Source organism: Austrofundulus limnaeus, unplaced genomic scaffold (assembly GCF_001266775.1).
Source record: "Austrofundulus limnaeus strain Quisiro unplaced genomic scaffold, Austrofundulus_limnaeus-1.0 Scaffold44, whole genome shotgun sequence".
NCBI classification, from domain to species: Eukaryota; Metazoa; Chordata; class Actinopteri; order Cyprinodontiformes; family Rivulidae; genus Austrofundulus; species Austrofundulus limnaeus.
In genome coordinates this window covers 994,534-1,001,420 of record NW_013952446.1, presented here as the reverse complement: position 1 = coordinate 1,001,420, position 6,887 = coordinate 994,534, and positions in this window count along the sequence as shown.

Sequence of the window (6,887 nt, the reverse complement as noted above, 5' to 3'; positions counted from 1 at the left end):
TGAAGTTATATTGTGAAAAGACAACTGAGGACATGTGATATAAAACGTAACAACATTTGTAACAGTGCATGGTCACACAAATGTTTGTCATCCGTAGACCAGATTGTCTCGTTTCACAGCTGTTTATGCAGCCTAAACTGGAAGCCTACACACTACATAGGGTGTGGTCTGTGTGGGCTGTGGTCTACATGGGTTGCAACACATGAATTGAGATACAGCTTAAGACATGCAAGGTAAAAAAAAAAAAAAAAAACTTTGAGGGGAAGGGTATAGATTTGAGCATCACAAAAGCTCACACTTGTAGTAAGCTATTGCTCAGAATGAGTTTGCACAGCTAGTTTCAAGATTCCCTTCATCTTGTGAAGCTTGAATAAAATATATTTCAAGAAATCTTATCAAACGAATTTTCACTTCATCTCCTGGCAGATTTTTATTTATTAATTTACACTTTTGCTCATTTCAAAACAAAAAATAAAACCTCATTTTAATTTTGTTTTACTTATTTTTGAAGTGTTTTTTTTTTTCAGAGCAACACGCCTTATTCAGTGACTGAATTACCTCTTCAGGTTCTGCAGAGGCCTGTTTGCTCACCCATAGGAATTGGGTGTGTTAGAACAGAGAAACCTTTAAAACAAGCAGGAAAGTGGTCCTCCAGGGCCATGATTTTATAGCCCTTATTTATACTGAACAAATGAATAATGATAAACAAAGATTTTTATTTGATTAATGAAGTCACATCCGACAAACGAGGTGTAGATCATTAACATTAAACATCTGAAGGAATTATCAGAAAGAGTCAATTTTAAAAAAAGTATTTGTGTGCAAATCAACACACCATTCAGCTGCTTTGGACTTTCATGCCCTATTAGGGATTAGCTTCACACAGACCCCCCTGTGATGGATTGTCACAGTAAGCTATATGTATCAAAGTGGGAGCCCCACTGAGTTTTAGCAGTGCTCCCTGTTTACCGGTCACGTAACCCACGCCACATGTGGCAGGATTTTCAAAACGTCAGGCAATCGAGATGATTTGGCAGCTCACAGCAGGAGTGTGTTTCTTAACTCTAAAACTTTTATAATAGAGCCCAATTTAGCTGCATATGAGATAGATTCTTTGTTGATTCTCATTGTGTGAATGCCTCTGGTTTAAATGAAATGTGTAGATAACATTTGTAAACTAAATTAATCAAAATTGTTTTCTTAGGATAATCATGTCAACAGATCACTTAAAACAGGGGTGTCAAACTCAGTGACTTAAGGGGGCCAAAACTCAAAACTTGGTCTAAGCCAAGGGCCAATTTCTGTCAATATTTATTGAAAAATGTTGAACAACAAATTACTCTTGTGGAAATACAAATTACGGTTTCCAAATTGTTTTATATAGAATTTAGAGCTATCCTAAAATAAAAAATATATATTTTATTTAAACAGATACATTCAAATAGCATTTATTTCCTATGCCATACTCTCTATCAACAACTTTTTCATATAACATCTTAAAGACACATTTCATCACAATCTATCAAATATAATTAAAAAAAGAAAACCCTCACTAAAAATCAAATTATCTGACTTTAAAATAAGAAGACAATACAGAAAAATATAAAATAAGTTATGTTACTCTTTCCACAGCAAAATCATGCTGCAAAATTCTACTTTAATTTCCTTGACTTGAAAGTTGTACAGCTGTCATAGAATACACTAAATACAGTGCAAAGAAAAGAAAAACATAAAACATTTTCTCATTTAAAAGGTCTTTTTGTACTGCAAGGCCCGGTCTGTGACGGCTCAGGCCAGCCTGGCTTCAAATCCAGGTTCAGCGAGACTGCATTAACACTTGTGGCCCAGTTCCACCCTGATTTTTGGAAACTGAAAACCTGTGGTTATACTCAGGCTGGGATGCCCGGTCTGATTTGATGTTCAAGTTTCAAGTTCAAGTTTATTTATATAGCGCCAAGTCACAACATACATTGTCTCAGGGCACTGTACATAAAAAGAATGTCAGCTACTATCACTCATTGATTGGTTGACAGGCCAGGGGGTTACATCACACAGATGAGAGTAACATGATTGTCAGATTAGTTTAAACAACAGATTTTTTATCACCCTCCATTGTGCAGTTAAGCGATTATGTAACTTTTTGTTTGTCTGTGATGGAAAAATCTCTCTTGAAGCACTGAATGAATTTTGATGAAACTGTCTGAAAGTAATGATCTGATGTACAGCTGATTAACTTCTGGAGTCATCTTCATTTAAGAAAAACGTTCTGTCAATAAAAAGGGTCTCAATATTCAATCTCAAAAACCGAATTATTCAAAGAAATTTTGAATTGCTTTTGAAAGTAGAGTAGGGGAAAAACAAACTAATAAAGATTTAAAGGCGATATAAACATTTGTGTGCTGTGGATCCATTTAACAAAGAGAAGCAGAGTGGAAGGATTTAAATAATTCATCTAAGTTGAACCCATTAAGTTTATCAGTGTGGACACTGGTTTTTGATGTTAAAGACTGTGTATGATCTCAGCATGCTTTCATACTTTATTTGGCTTTACTTATGGTGTCTGTTTTCCCCTAAAGCGACAAAGATCAATCGGTTCTTGTGTTAATTTTGCAGAAGTACACAGGATTTCTTCTTTACACAGTTTGTAGCTCCCTCTCTCAGCATTTTGCAGCTCTGCATGTAGCCTAAAAAATGTTTTTGTGACATCCATCCATCCATTTTCTTGTTATGTTTTTGTGACATGTGTATCTTAAATAGCAAAACACAAAAAATACAGTATTTATGAATGGTGGGGTTGAAACGATTCATCAATTAGTGTTTAATTTTAATCTTGAATTTACTCCAAAACTTTATCAGCTTGTGTATATATTCAAAAAAAGTGAGAAATGCCACTTTGTGATTTCTTATTGATTCATTTGAAATTAATGTTGTTTACTAATTTTCTGCAAACACATCAGGCCAATCTTCGTCCATCTGATACATTTTCCCACTTGAGTAAAAAAAAACATATCGCAAGGTGATGCAAACTACAGCAACAACCACTGGGTCCAAAAAAAGACTAAAGGGAGATCTCTGAGAAACATAAATCAACAAGAATCTCCCAGAGTACTCCCCCTCGAGTATCGGACAAAGATTGTGCATGTGAGCATTTGGATTAAAGTTAAATCAGCGTGGCAAAGGCAAACAACTTCTAGTCAAAGATTTCTCATTGCACTTTTGGGTTTTGCTTAATGTTTACCCTGGCTTTTAGGTGTCCGGGTCATTTTAGTTCCATTTTAGTGAGGTTTGGAGCAGATGATTCAAAGGAATTGTGTTAAAGGCAAAAAAGCCACCAATTATAGAAGTTACTCATTTCTGTAAGCACAGCAGAGCCTAACTATGTGGCTTGATCTTTTAGCAGTTATTACTCAGAGGCCACAGAGGAGGGGGTCTAAAGAACCAATGACAGAGCCCACACCAAAAAGAAAACTGCCAGGGAAGCACAATAAAGATAATTAGCAAAGAGACCCCACCCCACCAGCAGCCCCACAAACTGAGACCATCTCATCTCCCCCTACTTCTCCAGCCTGTGCTTTACACACCCCTCCAGCTCCGTTTCTTTTTTTTCTTTCACCAACGTCTCTCACACTGTACATGTTGGCGTACAGTCTCCAGCTGGTGAGAAATTAAAAACATAGTTTTGAAATCATTTATTTATTTATTTATGCATACAAGCATGAAGAATTACACTACTGGTGGGATTCTAGTTAATTTTTCCGGTCAGGCTGTACAACCAGAAAATCGTTAAAAACAAAAAATGTGAAAAACCAAGTCGTCAGCTGCGTAGCATTTTGAATTTTAATTATTGCATTTTAAAACATACATTTGCAAAAAAGTGATTTGTTTTTCTAAACTGTCTCTTTATCAGGTGTGCTGTGAACAGGTCAGGGGCTGCTTAATGGAGTGGTCTTTGTAGACGTTTTGTGAAATGGTTTTGTGAAAGTGCCAAAGTTTTCACTTCTTAGCAAGGTGTTAAATTAAAAAAATAAAATAAAAGCAGTGTATAGATTCACTACACTGATATTACCTGTTTAATCTCATTCCTCAACAATGAAACTTTTCTGAAGCATTCAGGCAAAATCAGGAGAATTGTTTAAAAAAAGGAAAACAGAGAAAGGGAAAGAAAAACAAGGTGGTCTACTGTTTAGCAACTCATTTCTGGACCCACGACACTCCACCATGATCCCAGCCCTTTGGCCGTGTTACTTCTGCCTGAAAACAAGGTAGTGTAATTTAGAACGAATTTCAGAGCTATTAAAATTTCTCAGGCACAATTACTTATTCCCCCAGTGGGGCCGCCTCAATCAGTAAAGTGTGTTATGGGTTTATGGCCTTGACGTGGAAAACATGTCCTGCCTATCTGCCTCGCGCTCTTCTCAAAGCTCGGGCTGTTAATTGTGGCTAAACGTGATAAATAAAATCACCAGTGCTCCTAATGCTAATTAGTGTTAGAGATAATATTTATGATTTCATAAGCACATATTTCTCCAAAGGCTCAGGCTTGTGCCCCCCATCCATCGGTCATAGGCTGTCTTGGAAGTAATCTATCTTTGGGGAGACGAGAGGCCAAACAAGGGGGCAGATGAACCACAGGCAGTAAATACTAATAGTACTTAGTGGGTACTTTGGGAAAATAAGTATTTCAGACTATTTATTGAGCTGGGTTGCTCAAGCAAAAACAAAAGGTGTTAGAGAGAAGGATGCATAATAAATAAGATGTTTACTGATAAACATAGAGTATGGGTTGAGCTTGAATTCGTCTGGTCACATGTGCACGCCTCTGAGAAAAGGAATGTTGATTGTTAGTTAGTGGGTTGATATTAATGTTGGGATGTTCTCTTTTTGCTTTTTAATTAGGGTGGAAATGTAAATCATGCACTGAACTGCAAGAAGTAGTTTATCACAGTCTCAATCCTGGCCGTGCTATGCTTTGGCCTGCATGTTTTAGATGGTTTCCGTGCTTCAGGACACCTGGTCATCAACGCAATTTTGTGCAAATTGATGACAAGCAATTTAGGATTATTTTTAGAGTCAAGTAAGGGTATACCAGCTTTTTCTCAAACCGAGTATTAACTATCTGCAAGTATTTAATTTTGGGTACACACATCCCAAGTACTGATACCAAGTACTGACTCATATAGAACCCAAATGTTACACAATGGCTTTAAAAACACATGTTTTATTTAGAACAGTGGCTGCTCTTTCTTAAAGGCCTATCTCTGATTGGATCAAATCAGAAATACAGCATGATATAACTTGTACACATTTCATAAAAGTGCAACTGACAAACTGTTCACTTGAAATGTAAAATTATAAATTATTCAATGGAGTATTGGTACCTGTATCGATATCTGTATTGGTATTGGTTCTGTGTATTGGGGCGAGTACAAGTACTTGTAAAAATGTTGGTATTGGTACATGTAGCGGGACACTAATCAAATGTGTCAGAGAAAGAAAACATCTAAAACATACAGGACTGTTGTACCCTGGGCTCGAGGGCTCAGAAAGTCTGATCCAGCAAATCACAGTGGTTCAAAATCTGCTTTAAGTCATCTGTGCAGGATGCTTTAGGCTGAGGACAGTCAATGTTTTTTTCCTCCATTTCCAAATAATCCCAACAAAAGTTGCCATCTCCTCACTTAGCTTCTTGCTGACGGTTTGGAATCCCATTAGAGATGTACTGTTGTGTCTCTGATGACTTTTGACAGCTCTTTGGTCTTGGTCATGGTGGGAAAGTCAGAATGGCTGAAATGGATTTGTGCTTTATACACTTGAGCTCATGAATGTCTGAATAATTCTAACCTGTGCACTACATAGACACGTAATCTAAAACTCTGGGTTCAAATGACTATGAATGAAAATATATGACTGATATTTTAAATATCCATCCTTGTACAAAACTCTGTCTCATAGCTTGATCCTCTGTGTTTTGTCCACCACTGTGATGCCTGCAGTGTGTTTCCAAGACAATCTTGACAGGAACCACTTCCTCTCGCCCTCTCATCGAGAAGCACTCCAGCTACTTTTTCTTTTTGTAACATCATAGCGTACTGGTGCCAGTGGCTCACTGGTCTGACTATTGATTCAAGTCACCACATCAAGGTGAGCATCAGGGCTGCAGAGTCCATTGTGGGACCTCATCCTGAAAGAGCAGAGCTGTCCACGGCTCTAGGCAGCACCCCGAAAGAGTGACAAGTGCTGAAACTACTTCAAGGAGGCTAACAGTGCCCTCAGCCCTTTCTAGTCCCCACATCAAAGCCGAGAGCAGCCTCTGGCGGTCCTCCTGAACCCCTCCTTCTTCCTACCCTCTCCCTCTCGTTTCGGTCCTCTGGGGTAGCTGGTCCTTTTCTACTCTCCCAGGGACGTCAATGTCAAAGCAAGAGTGAGTCCAGTCAAAAATAGTGCCCTTCTTCTATATATCCAATCACACATCACTAGTTTTTTTCCCCTTCCCTTTAAGTTTTCTCTTTCCCTCTGATGCACAGGTCCCATTCCCTCTGCATGACTGGCCCTGCACTGACAAGTGGAAATCACAGACATCCCACTAGCAAAAGACGGAGAGTGAAGAAGACTTCAGAGTGTGTACCCTACAGCTATCAGTGTCTTGAACTCAACAATGAAGACAGTAGGCACATCTTCCTCACTATATTCTGTTACAAGCAGCGAGAGAAGGTTCACAAAAAATTCAAGATGCTTAGGAAAAAAAAAGGGGGGTGGCGTTGCTGCATGGTGATTTTTGTTATTTTTATTTTATCTATTTATTTATTTTTTACTTTCAAAGATAAATAAGTGATAGAAAAGAGGGAAGCGAAGCTAGTTTTACTCTGCCAAAAGGGACCTTGGGCTTT